Here is a 14121-nt window from a genome sequence, read left to right as displayed (position 1 = left end):
CATCGATCCACGCAATTGGGATCGATGACATACATCAACCAAGTCAGCGAGCCTGACCATCCTATCCCGTTAGTCGCCTTTTACGGCAAATATGGGTTGCTAAAGACCTATTCTACCCCGGAATCTTCACGGGTCCACAAAACACTGACTCCGAGCGGACCGACCCGTGTGGAATAGGTCTTAAGCAACCCATGCTTGCCGTGAAAGGCGACTAACGGGATCGGGTGGTCAGGCTCGCTGACTTGGTTGATGCATATCATCGGTCCTAACTGCGTGGATCGTTGTTTATGATGTCAATCACTGGATTGTCTGGTCCAGACTCGTTTATTTACAGACAGCCGTCACATAGCTGTAATAATGCTGAGTGCAATAACAGTCTGTTGGTTGGTTGGTTTGTTTGTTTAACGCCGCACTCAGCAATATTACAGCTATATGACGGCGGTCTGTAAACAATCGAGTCTGGACCAGACAATCCAGTGACTAACATCATGAGCATCGATCCACGCAATTGGAATCGATGACATGTATCAACCAAGTTAGTCGCATTTTACGACAAGCATAGTCACCTTTTACGGCAAGCATGGGTTGCTTCTACCCCGGAGTGCATGCACGTCGCTATATAAGTGCAATAATCTTGGACGCGACATGAAACCCCATTTCACCTCACCTGTTATTGATGGGCTGGCTTTAAGGAGAGCTTCTAGGACATTTTGTGTCCCGTTTTCGACTTTACATGATCGGATCAACTGGAAGGGAGCCTCTTCTTTCACTTCAGGGAGAAAAGTTGTGAGTTGACCACATCGACGTCATGGCTAATTTTGGATATGATGTTATTCCAGGGGTGAGGTTACCGCTATTGCCACTGATCTTGCAATCCGTTTTGGGAAAAGAAGTAAAGGTGATCCGATCCGTATCTTTCCATGCATTGGTTTTATACAGTTTTGTGAAGAGGTGGCCTTATCTTTGAGTTAAGAAGCCCCGATCTTTAGAACTTCAAAGAGCCAAAGCAACATCCGAAGAAACTATTACACAATACTTTGATGAATTCGGAAGCATTTTGAAGAACTAAAGGTCGGGATGACAGTCCACAGAGAATCTATAATGTAGATGAAAAGGGACTTGTTGAAAATCACGTTCCACCTTCCATAGTTCCAAATCAACAAGTACCATATGCTGCTGTTAGCACCGAGGTCAAGTACAACTGTCATCGGATGTGGTTCTGCGCCAGGAAATTCTATCCCCCCGTTTTTCGTCTTTAATGCTCAAAGAATGCGAGAGGACCTTTTGTCAAGTTATACACCAGGCTCGATTGGGACGGTTACGGAGACGGTATGGTCAAACATTGAAGTATTCCAGCATTATCTACCATCTCTTAAAGAAACACGCTGTCGCCGCTTCTGAAGAGGTTTGGTTTGGTTTGTTAGTGTAACGCCGCTCTCAGCAATATTCCAGCTATATGACGGCGGTCTGTAAATAATCGAGTCTGGACCAGACAATCCAGTGATTGACATTATGAGCATCGATCCACGCAATTGGGATCGATGACATGTATCAACCAAGTCAGCGAGCCTGACCACCCGATCCCGTTAGTCGCCTTTTACGACAAGCATAGGCGACATTTACGGCAAGCATGGGTTGCTGTAGACCTATTCTACATGCATCAACAAAGTCAGCGATACTGACCACCCGATCCCGTTAGTTCTGAAGAGTTTCCGTTGTTGGTCTTGAACGACGGTCACAAGTCCCATATTTCCATTCTACTTATTAACTGGGCATGTGAAATTAATGTTGTTCAGTTAGTGCATCCAGCTCATATTTCACATGATTTACAACCGATGGATGATGGTTGTTTTGGACCTTACTCTAAAGTTTGCAACAACCTTCGTCCAAGTTCATGCGGAGAAGCCCGTGAAGATCCGGGCTAGTATAGGTCTTTAGTAACCCATGCTTGCCATAAAAGGCGACTATGTGCCTGTCGTAAGAGGCAACTAACACGATCGGGTGGTCAGACTCGCTGACTCGGTTAAGGGCCAATTGATGCATGCTATCGATCCCAAATGCGTGGATTGATGCTCATGATGTCAATCACTGGATTGTTTGGTCCAGACTAGATTATTTTACAGACCGCCATCTTAGCTGGAACATTGCGGAGTGTGCTTCAAACAACAAACCAACCAATCAATTGACATACACTCGATTTGTGAAGTAGCATGCAAGGCCTAAAATCTCTCACTCACTACTTCTTTCCGGAAATGTGGAATCTATCCATTGGACAAGTCAACTACTCCCAAAACCAACTCAGCCTTAAAACAAGCTTAATTGTCGAATGGCGAAAAAGATGACGACGATGAAACTAGTTCGCTGACAGATGTTTCAACTTTCTTTGAAGACAAAGAAAGCAGCCGGTGCCTACCAAGAAAAGAATCGTTTTCAGTGCCGTACGTTGATGGAGGTAAGCCTGTAACTGAGTCTTCTATTTAAGATAAAAAGAGTTTCACATCAGGCAAAGACATATGTACCCAAGAGGAAAACTTAATCATCTCCATCTTAGAGCTCCAAACCAATTTCAAAAAAGAAGAAATTCATCCAGGTATCGCCCCGACCGTCAACAAGCAAAGCGGTGGATAATTCTCCAGTATCTATCCTATATCAGTACATGCTATCTTTCTATAGCGATCTTTTGGATTGGTCTTCTGTCTTCTGACAGCGACAGAGTTGGCTGGTTGGTTTGTTGTTTAACGCCGCATCCAGCAATATTCCAGCTATATGACGCCGGTATGTAAATAATCAAGGCTATACCAGACAATCCAGTGATTGATACCATGAGCATCGAGCCACTTCAACCAAGTCAGCGAGCCTGACCACCCGATCCTGTTAGACAGCGACAGAGAGGTAGATTATGAAACGTGAGCCACAGGCAATTGGCAACTGTTATTCAGAAATTTACCCTAGTCAATGTACTCATCCAACCTGTCAGCATTGGGTACACCTTCGTTATTGGATTTCTGTACCAGCCTGTAGTTCGATTGGTTGGATGGTTTGTTGTTTAACGCCGCACTCCGCAATATTCAAGCTACATGACGGCGGTCTAAATAAACGAGTCTGAACCAGACAATCCAGTGATTAATATCACGAGCATCGATCCACGTAATTAGGATCGATGACCTGGATAGAAGAAACTCTGAATTCTGGTGCCGTCAAATAGCTGGAATATTGCTGAATGCGGCGTTAATCAACAAGTAAACAAACAAACATAGTTTGCGGGAGAGCGAGCCAACCATTCAGGTGACCGAACTTGTGTGACGTTGTTTCTAGGTCATGTTTGTTGACTTCAAACATAGAGCGATCTGACAGTGGATTTTAATGGAACTTTGTCCAAATTGACGCTAATAAACAGTAATTAAGTAGCTATATAGGGCTTTTGTTTTCTTTGTTTTACGCTAGTACGGAATTACATATGTGATCGAACTTATTTTACGCAAGGATATGTAAGATACAATACAATCAAGAGCGGAGGCGGGTATTACCGATATGGTAAGGGGGAACCCTATGCAAATAAAAACATAGTGCATATGGTCGACGAGTTCTCTCAAATGTGTTTTCGATCAACTCTATTACCACAATATGCAGTGTGGCCATGTTTTCTTTGTAGTGGGTTACAGTTCAAGGAGGCCGTGTCGCACATCGATTGTTATGGATTGATAGCACGTTCATTTTGACAATCGAAGGTTCATTCCGGCAGAGAAAATATACTAACTTATGACATGCGCATTTATGATGGGTAAATGTGTATGTATAACACGTTTGAGATGGGATTTTTAAATCCATCGGTGAATGCCACATCGTCGGTAATGCCCGCCTCCGCTCTAGTTCTTTTAAAAAATCCTTCAGATTTTATGTGCGTTGCTGCCGTGAAATTTGGGCTAAATACTAACATCCTGCATAACATTTGTTACAAATAATCAGTTTATGTTGGTTGGTTGGTTGGTTCGTTGTTTTACGCCGCACTCAGCTATATTCCAGCTATATGACGGCGGTCTGTAAATAATCGAGTCTGGACCAGACAATCCAGTAGCATCGATCCACGCAATTGGGATCGATGACATGCATCAACCAAGTCAGTTTATGGTAAGAGTTTACTTCATGGTGATGGTGTACCAGCTGTTCTAAATGGAAATCAAACATGATTGCATTGTCTAAATCATCATTACTAAATCAACCGTGAAACATTTTAAAAGGGAACAGAATTTTTAACATTATTTGAATCTTAAGTACATTTTAATACTGCAAACTATCTGTATGGTCTGCCATATCTGGAAATGCTGCGTGGGTTATTCTATAAGTATATTTTCAAACAGTGATGTTTACTAATTCTAAAATTTCATTTTGTTTCAAAGAAGAAAGTGAATTTTAACGCCGCACTCAGCGACATTCCAGCTATATGGCGGCGGTCTGTAAATAATTGAGTGTAGACTATACAATTCAGTGATTGACAGCATTTGCATCGATTTACACAATTCGGATGCGACATGCATCAATCTGCCAGCGAGCCTGACCACCCGATCATGTTAGTCGTCTTCAAACACAAGCATATAGGTGCCTGAAAACCTATTCTCTACCCGGACCTTCACGGGTCGAGTTCTTTTAGAAGGACATTTGCACTCACCATGCATGTAGTATTGTGTTTGATGGTTTAATGTTTAACGCCGTTCTCAGCTCACACACACATCTCAGCTCACACACACATTACAGCTATATATAAGACCCCTGAAGATCCGGGGTAGAATAGGTCTTAAGCAACCCATGCTTGCCGTAAAAGGCGACTAACGGGATCGGGTGGTTAGGCTCGCTGACTTTGTTGATGCAGGTCATCGATTCGAATTGCGTGGATCGATGTTCATGATGTCAGTCTCTGGATTGTCTGGTCCAGACTCGATTATTTACAGACCGCCGTTATATAGCTGGAACATTGCTGAGTGCGGCGTTAAACAACAAACCAACCAACCAATTGAGCTATATACCGGCGGTCTGCAGTAAATAATCGAATCTGGACCAGACAATTCCGTGATCAACGTTATGAGCATCGATGATGTGCATCAACCAAGTCAGCGAGCCTGACCACCCGATGCTTAGTCGCCTCTTACGACAAAAATAGCACCTATTACGTTGGTTGATGCATGTCATCGATCCCAATTGCAGGGATCGATGCTCATGATATCAATCACTGTATTGTCTGGTCCAGACACGATTATTTACAGACCGCCGTCATATAGCTGGAATATTGCTGAGTGCGGCGTTAAACAACCAACCAACCAACCAATCAAACCAAATGATTTGACATGCATATACTAGACACTACTCTTTGTGTCATTACATGCAAAGAAGTACAACTGCAATAAACCCCAGTTTAACATTTGATCAACCAATAGGGTGGAAAGCCAACGCCAGAAAGACATTCCATCTAACCATGAGTGCCGGGGTAGAATACGTCTTCAGCAACCCATACTTGCCGTAAAAGGCGATTAACGGGATCGGGTGGTCAGGCTCGCTGACTTGGTTCATGCATGTTATCGATCCCAATTGCGTGGATCGATGCTCATGATATTAATCACTGGATTGTCTGGTCCAGACTCGGTTATTTACAGACCGCCGTCATATAGCTGGAATATAGCTGAGTGCGGCGTTAAACAACAAACCAACCAACCAACCATGAGTGCAACTGTGCTTATCCTGACGGTATGGACCCAAACATATATTCGAAGCCATAATCAAAATTCTGATATCTGCATTGTTAAGACCTTCCGCATTAGATTATTTTTATATGAATGAAAGTATCACCTCATGTTTTAATGACAATTTTATTTCTATTTCTTATAATCATTTGTGTTTGTTTAATGTGTCAATACGGTAAACTTAAGGTTTTCCATGGTCTTGCACATCTTGTTCATTATATCACATGATGTATACTCACACGCAAAAGAAACGCAAGTGGTTTTAAACAAATAGGTAACAAACACGGAACCATAAATTGATACGAGTTTTAGCATGTAGTGAAGCCTGATGGTGATATCAATATTTTTGGTTGCATTTTGGAAGCCCCGAGTAAAAACGCAACATAAAAAACGAATCGCCAAAACGCACCATTTCAATGAATATGTGGGTATCATGCACCCATTTCTCGCGAAATCGACAATGCACGAACTGTCACGAACTGTAGTGGGTTTAAAACTGTGGCCGATTCTTGGACCTATCACTCCTTGGTCAATAATGCCACGCCTAACTCAAATTCAGAAATACCAGGTTATCGGACGTTTGGAAGCTGGAGAGTGTCCAGGATGTTGCCCGTCAATTCAATGTTAACCATAACCATAATTTACCGTCTCCTGCATCGATACACAGACCACAGGTGACCTTCTTCGGAGCGGTCGTCCTAGGGTCACCAAACGTCGACAAGATCGGCAGATTACGCGTCAACACCAGCGACATCCGTTCCTAACTGCAAGTGAAAGTGCTCGACAGACCATATGAACACATAATCAACACATTAGCCGGGACACTGTGATCCGACGTCTCCGTTCCAATAACCTTAGATGTCCCCGACCATCACCTCGTCCTGTTCTCCAACCACGGCATCGACAAGCACATCTTCATTGGGCACAGGGTCATCACAGTTGGCTTCATCGTGAATGGAGGCGTGTCATCTTCTCTGATGAAAGTCGCTTTTGTGTCTCCTATGCAGACGGAAAAGTCAGAATTTGGCGGCGCCGAGGTGATCGTTTCGCTGACAGAAAGGTTGTGGAAAGGGATCCATTGAGTAGACCTAGCGTCATGATATGGGCAGGGATTGGACTTAATGCGAGACTTGGACCCATGTGCTTTCTGAATGTTGGTCAAGGTCGGGGACACTGCGTCATTGTTGAGCGGTATATCGACCAAGTGATCAGACCCCACGTTGTTCCATTTTTTGCACAAGATCAACAACACAGTTTCCAGCAGGACAACACTCGTCCCCACGTTGCCAGAGCTACCATGGCCTTTCTGCAACAACACAACATCCGTGTTCTACCGTGGCCAGCCCTCAGCCCTGATCTGAACCCTATCGAACACTTGTGGGATGAGGTTCAAAGGCGTCAGCACAATGTGCGCCCAAGTCCCTACAACTGCCGATGAGCTACGCACAGGTGCTTTGGATGTGTGCAGGAGGATCCCTAGGGCCTTCACAAATCGTCTGATCCACTCAATGTACAGGAGATGTGTGGCAGTGATCAATGCTAATGGTGGTCACACCAGGTATTGACTGACATTTTGGGTATTGACCCGAAACTTTGTAAGCCCTTAACATTTGAAAAAAATAAAATTTGTCATCAGCCTTTTAATCCATTAAACTATCTTCAGTCAAATTTTTGTAAATCTTGCCCTATTAGTATTTCTTGTCTTGACTGTTGAAAATGAATAACATGTATACTGCATACTCGACTTGAGTTTCTTTTGCGTTTGGGTATATATAGCAATATGAAAGCTATTAAAAGTCATTATTCACCAAGTAACTCTTAACAAGATAAATAAAACGAACAATATTTTATTATATTTGAGTCTTTATTCATTGAATATGAAGCTGAAATTACAATCTAACGTGTATCATAGGAATTATAACCGCTGCAGTGTTACGTTGCCTTCAAAACTCTAGCAAAATCGTGAACAATTTCAGCAGAGAGGGCATGTGTTTGACCTTCAAATAAAAATATGATCCACTGATTATACTTTTATATTTTTGATATAACATAATATGTACATTTAACTTAAAAATAAACAGTTACATTACTTTTGCCATTTGTTCTAAGTTGAGCCTAATTTTGCCTTACATTGCCTGGACTATTTGTCGGCACAGAGGACTTTGTAATGACGAAACACTCGCCACAAGACTGTATGACAAGAGGGATGACTTCAACTTTCAAATAGTCAACTTTCCCTTCATATCGAGCAATATTCCAGCATCAGTCTACATTTCACAAGGCTTAATATTATTATAAAAGTTTCCGTAGCAAAAATGATCTCCAATCAGAATCAATCTTTTTAACCAATCAGAATCATGCATTCTTCAGTGTCATGGTAGAACGACGTGAGTCGTTGTTAGTGATATCAATCAATGGATTGCCTGGTCCAGAATCAATTATGTTTATATTAATCAAACCCATGTCATTCTAACCACCCACTGATCTGCTAGTAGAACAATACAGTTCGTTCACGCATGTACAATGTTTAGATTGTATGTCGCCTTAGCGATCTAACAGAATCACATGTATTGTTTCATTCCTAATAATGGATCGAATAGAATTACAATGTTTGAGAATCAAAACCTCCAACTCTGTATCATTCAGTCCTGATTCAGATAATTCATATATAATCAGGTATCCAGTTCCATTGATAACTTTAATTTCACATTTCACATTTTTTTCACACAATACCTGCGTATGAAAACATCGATAGCCAACGCATTGATGCATATAACAGTGGCTGTCGATACCACATTAGAAATGTATACGTTCAATATCGGAGTATTGTCAGATGTTTGTCTATCACTGGTACACTGTATATAGGCACTGTCACTACATCTCATCAAACATTATGAACTCAAAATACCAGTATATACAATTCAGTAAAACGTACACCAACCACTGTCACAAAAATCTTCAGTCGCTCAATTCACGCAGGGCCACTATTTCGACAACCTGTCCCCCAACAAAGAATGATTTCCAAGAAATGACTTGGTTGAGTCCAGCAGTACAAATATGCAACAGGTTGTGATGAAATTAACTATGTATCTATAGAGTCATTTCATCAACATTTTAAAAAAACAAACTATGTCATTTGTAAAAGTTAATCTGAACTAGTCATAAAATGATTTTCACTTTGTTTGAGTCCATTGGAGTATGAACCTTCATAGAGTGAGGGGCACATATTGTATGAATGTTTGTTCATACAATGTTTGGCCCTCACGCATTGAAGTTTCATACTCCAGTGAACTCACACAAAGTGAAAGTCATTTCTGATCGAAGAATGTAGATCAATGCACAGTACTTATAGAACTTGTGACTTCTTGTTTACGCTGACAGCCATACAACAACTGCTTGTACAGCGGAATGATGTAGTTCCTCAAAAAGAGGTGATATGAGCCTATGTATGCTCAAAGTGACATCTTTTGTATTTTTTTTACAACAAATATATTCAAATGTTATCATCATTAGATGAGAAAGGTCTGTAAGTAACTACGTCTGTAAGTCAGTTACAATGAAAGTACGTCGTAATACATTAACCCCAAGTACAAGGCGTCAAAATGGCTGACACATTAAACGTGACGGGAGAGATTTCGAAAGTTGTTGGTTAACCTGTGGCAATTTCAAGTGTTAGTCATCATTGATTAATTGGCCGGTCATTGAAAGGTGATTGTAAAGATGCGTCAGTAGATACTAAGGTAAGTTCATAGATTTCTGGAGACTGTCAGATCGAGTCGATAGTTCTATACTAGTAGCTTTTCTTCGTAAAACACTGTGTCGTTCATACGATCCTACGATCTTCAGTTTCGCGGTCATGTGACCGACCTCTCGTCCAATAGAAAAGCTGAATATCGAATAATCTTCACATGAAAAAAATTTATGTGATTAATTTTGAACTTGAGTAATATGTCTTACGTTTTTCACTACTTGATACTCCTTTTGCGGCACCTTCTAACTGGCCGTTTTGCCCCAAGGGAGCATTGTTTTCAAAGCTGTTGTTATGGTAAATTCTTAATTATGCATTTGAAAATTCGCAATAAACCGATCGGCTCCATCTTATTAACAGTTATACAACCTCAAATTGTAAAACAGCAGGTTTATCTTCGAAATGACCTCGAGGCATCCGCCTCCTTAGCACCGATTGGGAGTCGTCGGAAAATTGAGGTAACGATGCAGTGCTGAACTGAATACACTTTTCAGATGATGGCACTCTTATACACTTATTAAGGTCCACTTTGCAATGCATCAGTAAACCTTATACAAGTGAGAGATGGAGTAGCCTAGTGGCTAAAGCGTTCGCTCGTCACGTCGAAGACCTAGGTTCGAATCCCCACGTGAGTACAATGCCTGAGGCCAATTTCTGGTGTCCCCCGCCGTGATATTGCTGGAATATTTTAAAAGCGTAATAAATCCATACTCACTCACTCTCGGGCCAATTCTAATAGATAAAAACGACAAAATCCTTCCCCAAACGATAGTAAATCTTTTCTAAAAGCGGAGGCCATTCCGACAGCATCATGAACATGCGTTTAAGAATATCTATAAAATCGAGAATGGTGATACCAGGTCTTTGCTAACAGGCCTAACAAGAATCACATCAGGCATTTTGTCACTGATGCGTCACATTTTAGATTGTCCTCCACCTGTCAATGAAGTACGATCTCTGCGCTTGTACACATCAGACATGATTCAAAATAACATCAATCACTAAATGCGCTATTGAGTTTTGAATGTTCTGCTTGTGTGCAGGCCACAGTTGCATGACAGGAGCCGTACTGTGCGGCGTCACTGTCTGAACGACCGGTGCTACCAGTTGGGCAGGGCATGCCTACCCTTTTCGCGAACACCATTCGCGAGATTCATCACTCAATTCAAAATAATTCACGCACAATGGAGTCTGTTTTGTTGGATAATCAAGGTGGGGCATTCTCTGGCGTCTACATTTCATATTTACTATACAACCTTTCGAAAGCTTTACTGAGGCTTTGAGTGCTGTAACCTTGATCCAACAATTTTTGAGCAACATTTGTATGACGCTCGAAAAAGCATGCTAGATTGTACCTCGAAAGCTGCTGGAATATTGCTCGAGAAAAAGGGTAAGTTGACAATTGGAAACATGGAGTCATCTCTCTTGTTCCTTAGTCTTGTGGATAGTCAAGGCGGTTTCATTGTTCTCACATATGTCTAGTTCAGGTTGGTATATCAGTGAAACGGACTGGGCTAATTACCATTATTGAACAATATCATCATCGACATACCTTTATAGTCAGATCATCGACATACCTTCATAGGCGAAGGTATAAAGGTATGACGATCATCTGATATTGTTCAATAATGGTAACATAGCATTATTGAACAATATCAGATCATCGACATACCTTTATAGGCGACTAGAAGGTATAAAGGTAAGAAGGTATGACGATCATCTGATATTGTTCAATAATGGTAACATAGCATTACTGAACAATATCAGATAATCGACATACCTTCAAAGGCGACTAGAAGGTATGAAGGTACAAAGGTATGACGATGATCTGATATTGTTCAATAATGGTAACAAAGCATTATTGAACAATATCAGATCATCGACATACCTTCATAGGCGTCTAGAAGGTATAAAGGTATGACGATCATCTGTTATTGTTCAATAATGGTAACATAGCATTATTGAACAATATCAGATCATCGACATACCTTCATAGGCGACTAGAAGGTATAAAGGTATGACGATCATCTGATATTGTTCAATAATGGTAACATAGCATTATTGAACAATATCAGATCATCTACATACCTTCATGGGCGACTAGAAGGTATAATGGTATGTCGACAATCTGATATTGTTCAATAATGGTAACATAGCATTATTGAACAATATCAGATCATCGACATACCTTCATGGGCGACTAGAAGGTATAAAGGTATGACGATCATCTGATATTGTTCAATAATGGTAACATAGCACTATTGAACAATATCAGATCATCGACATACCTTCATAGGCGACTAGAAGGTACAAAGGTATGACGATCATCTGATATTGTTCAATAATGGTAACATAGCATTATTGAACAATATCAGATCATCGACATACCTTCATAGGCGACTAGAAGGTATAAAGGTATGATATTGTTCAATAATGGTAACATAGCATTATTGAACAATATCAGATCATCGACATACCTTTATAGGCGAAGGTATAAAGGTATGACGATCATCTGATATTGTTCAATAATGGTAACATAGCATTATTGAACAATATCAGATCATCGACATACCTTCATAGGCGAAGGTATTAAGGTATAAAGGTATGACGATCATCTGATATTGTTCAATAATGGTAACATCGCATTATTGAACAATATCAGATCATCGACATACCTTCATAGGCGAAGGTATAAAGGTATGACGATCATCTGATATTGTTCAATAATGGTAACATAGCATTATTGAACAATATCAGATCATCAACATACCTTCATAGGCGAAGGTATAAAGGTATGACGATCATCTGATATTGTTCAATAATGGTAACAAAGCATTATTGAACAATATCAGATCAACGACATACCTTCATAGCTTCTAGTCGCCTATGAAGGTATGTCGATGATCTGATATTGTTCAATAATGGTTGCGACTAGACCCGTGAAGATTCCGGGGTAGAATAGGTCTTCATCAACCCATACTTTCTTGAATATCCGATTCCAAAATTTCACAGAGATGTTATCTGTGATGAAGACCAGCATTTCACATACACTCTTCAAAAAAGAAACGCACAGGTAGATTTTCAGTAAATTTATTGTACCTATTGAAGTCGATATATTTAATTTAATATCACAGATACAAATATGAAATTTTGGAGCTGGATAGTCACATGTTGTCGTACAAAGGCAATTAAAACTGCTCATTGTCATGTCACATAAGGCCACAAGGTTGCGCTGAATTCATTATCTCGTGTGACCGCCGCGAGCAGCACCGGGGTAGAATATGTCTTCAGCAACACATGCTTGACGTTAAAGGCCACTATGCTTGTCGTAAGAGGCGATTAACGGGATCGGGTGGTCAGGCTCGCTGAATTGGTTGATGCATGTCATCGATCCCAATTGCGTGGATCGATGCTCATGATATTAATCACTGTATTGTCTGGTCCAGACTCGTTTATTTACAGACCGTCGTCATATAGCTGGAATATTGCAGAGTGCGGCGTTAACAACAAACCAAACAACCAACCCCGAACAGCAATCACGGGTCTGCATCATCTCGGCACTGACTGGATAAGTGTCCGAATTCTGTCCTGCGGAATTCTGCTTGTAACACGTTGGCCACTTGTGGGTATGTCTGCGGCGTGTTCTGACGTTGAGGTACACGTCGATCGAGTTCATCCCAGAGGTGAGTGAGTGAGATGGTTTTAACTCCGCTTTTAACAATATTCCAGTTATATCGCGGCGTGACGGCTGAATGTGGGAGGAAAGCCCGAAGTGATGCAGGTCTCAGACGTTTACCACTTCGGTGAAACCCGCGAGCACGAGTATGGTGCAGACAAACCTAGAAACATAATCGGGGCGAAAGGGTCGCGAACCCACAATCATAGGTTTCTGGCGTGCCCAAAGGACGCAACTCCGCGCAGCTATTCGTGGCGCCTTAGACGATCGGGGCAACCCGTTCTCCCTCATCTCAGAGACCCCAGATTGCGTTGAGATCCCCAGATTGCGTTGAGATCTCGATCTCGACGGCCAGGTCAAGTGGTGATGTTGGCATTTTGAAGGTAGTCTACCGTGACACGAGCTGTGTGCGGTGGAGCGTTGTCCTGATGAAACAGCTCAAAATCCGGAGTAGCAGCCCATGTTTGCCGTAAAAGGCGAGTATGCTTGTCGTAAGAGGCGACTAACGGGATCAGGTTGTCAAGCCCTCTGACTTGGTTTGAAGCATGCCATCGATCCCAATTGCGTGGATCGTTGCTCACGATATCAATCACTGGATTGTCTGGTCCAGACTCGATTATTTACAGACCGCCGTCACATAGCTGGAATATTGCTGAGTGAGATAGTTTTAATTATATCTTTTGTCACCGCGTTTTGTAACAAGAGCCCCCTTGAATGAAGGAGCGAATCATGAGCATCAATCCACACAATGGGATACGATGACATGCATCAACCAAGTCAGCGAGTCTGGCCACCCGATCCAGAGGAATCGGCGAAAGTAGATATGACTGATGCGTGACTTGGGCAGATTTCTCCCTCAGATAACATACTGGTCTTATATGTTTCATTATGTCACTTATACCAATTAATGTAGTGACGCTTACAAATAATGGTTATCTTGTCAGTGGGAACAACTACATTTTTTA

General features: G+C 41.5%; 1 pseudogene; it reads left to right on the top strand.

The window, feature by feature from the left end:
- The first annotated feature begins 645 nt into the window (after positions 1 to 645).
- Positions 646 to 6814, top strand: LOC139463649 (uncharacterized; annotated as a pseudogene).
- Positions 6815 to 14121: the final 7307 nt, after the last annotated feature.

This window comes from Haliotis cracherodii, unplaced genomic scaffold (genome assembly GCF_022045235.1).
Source record: "Haliotis cracherodii isolate W230 unplaced genomic scaffold, xgHalCrac1.p SCAF_16, whole genome shotgun sequence".
Lineage (NCBI taxonomy): Eukaryota > Metazoa > Mollusca > Gastropoda > Lepetellida > Haliotidae > Haliotis > Haliotis cracherodii.
This window is presented reverse-complemented; position numbering and strand designations above follow the sequence as displayed.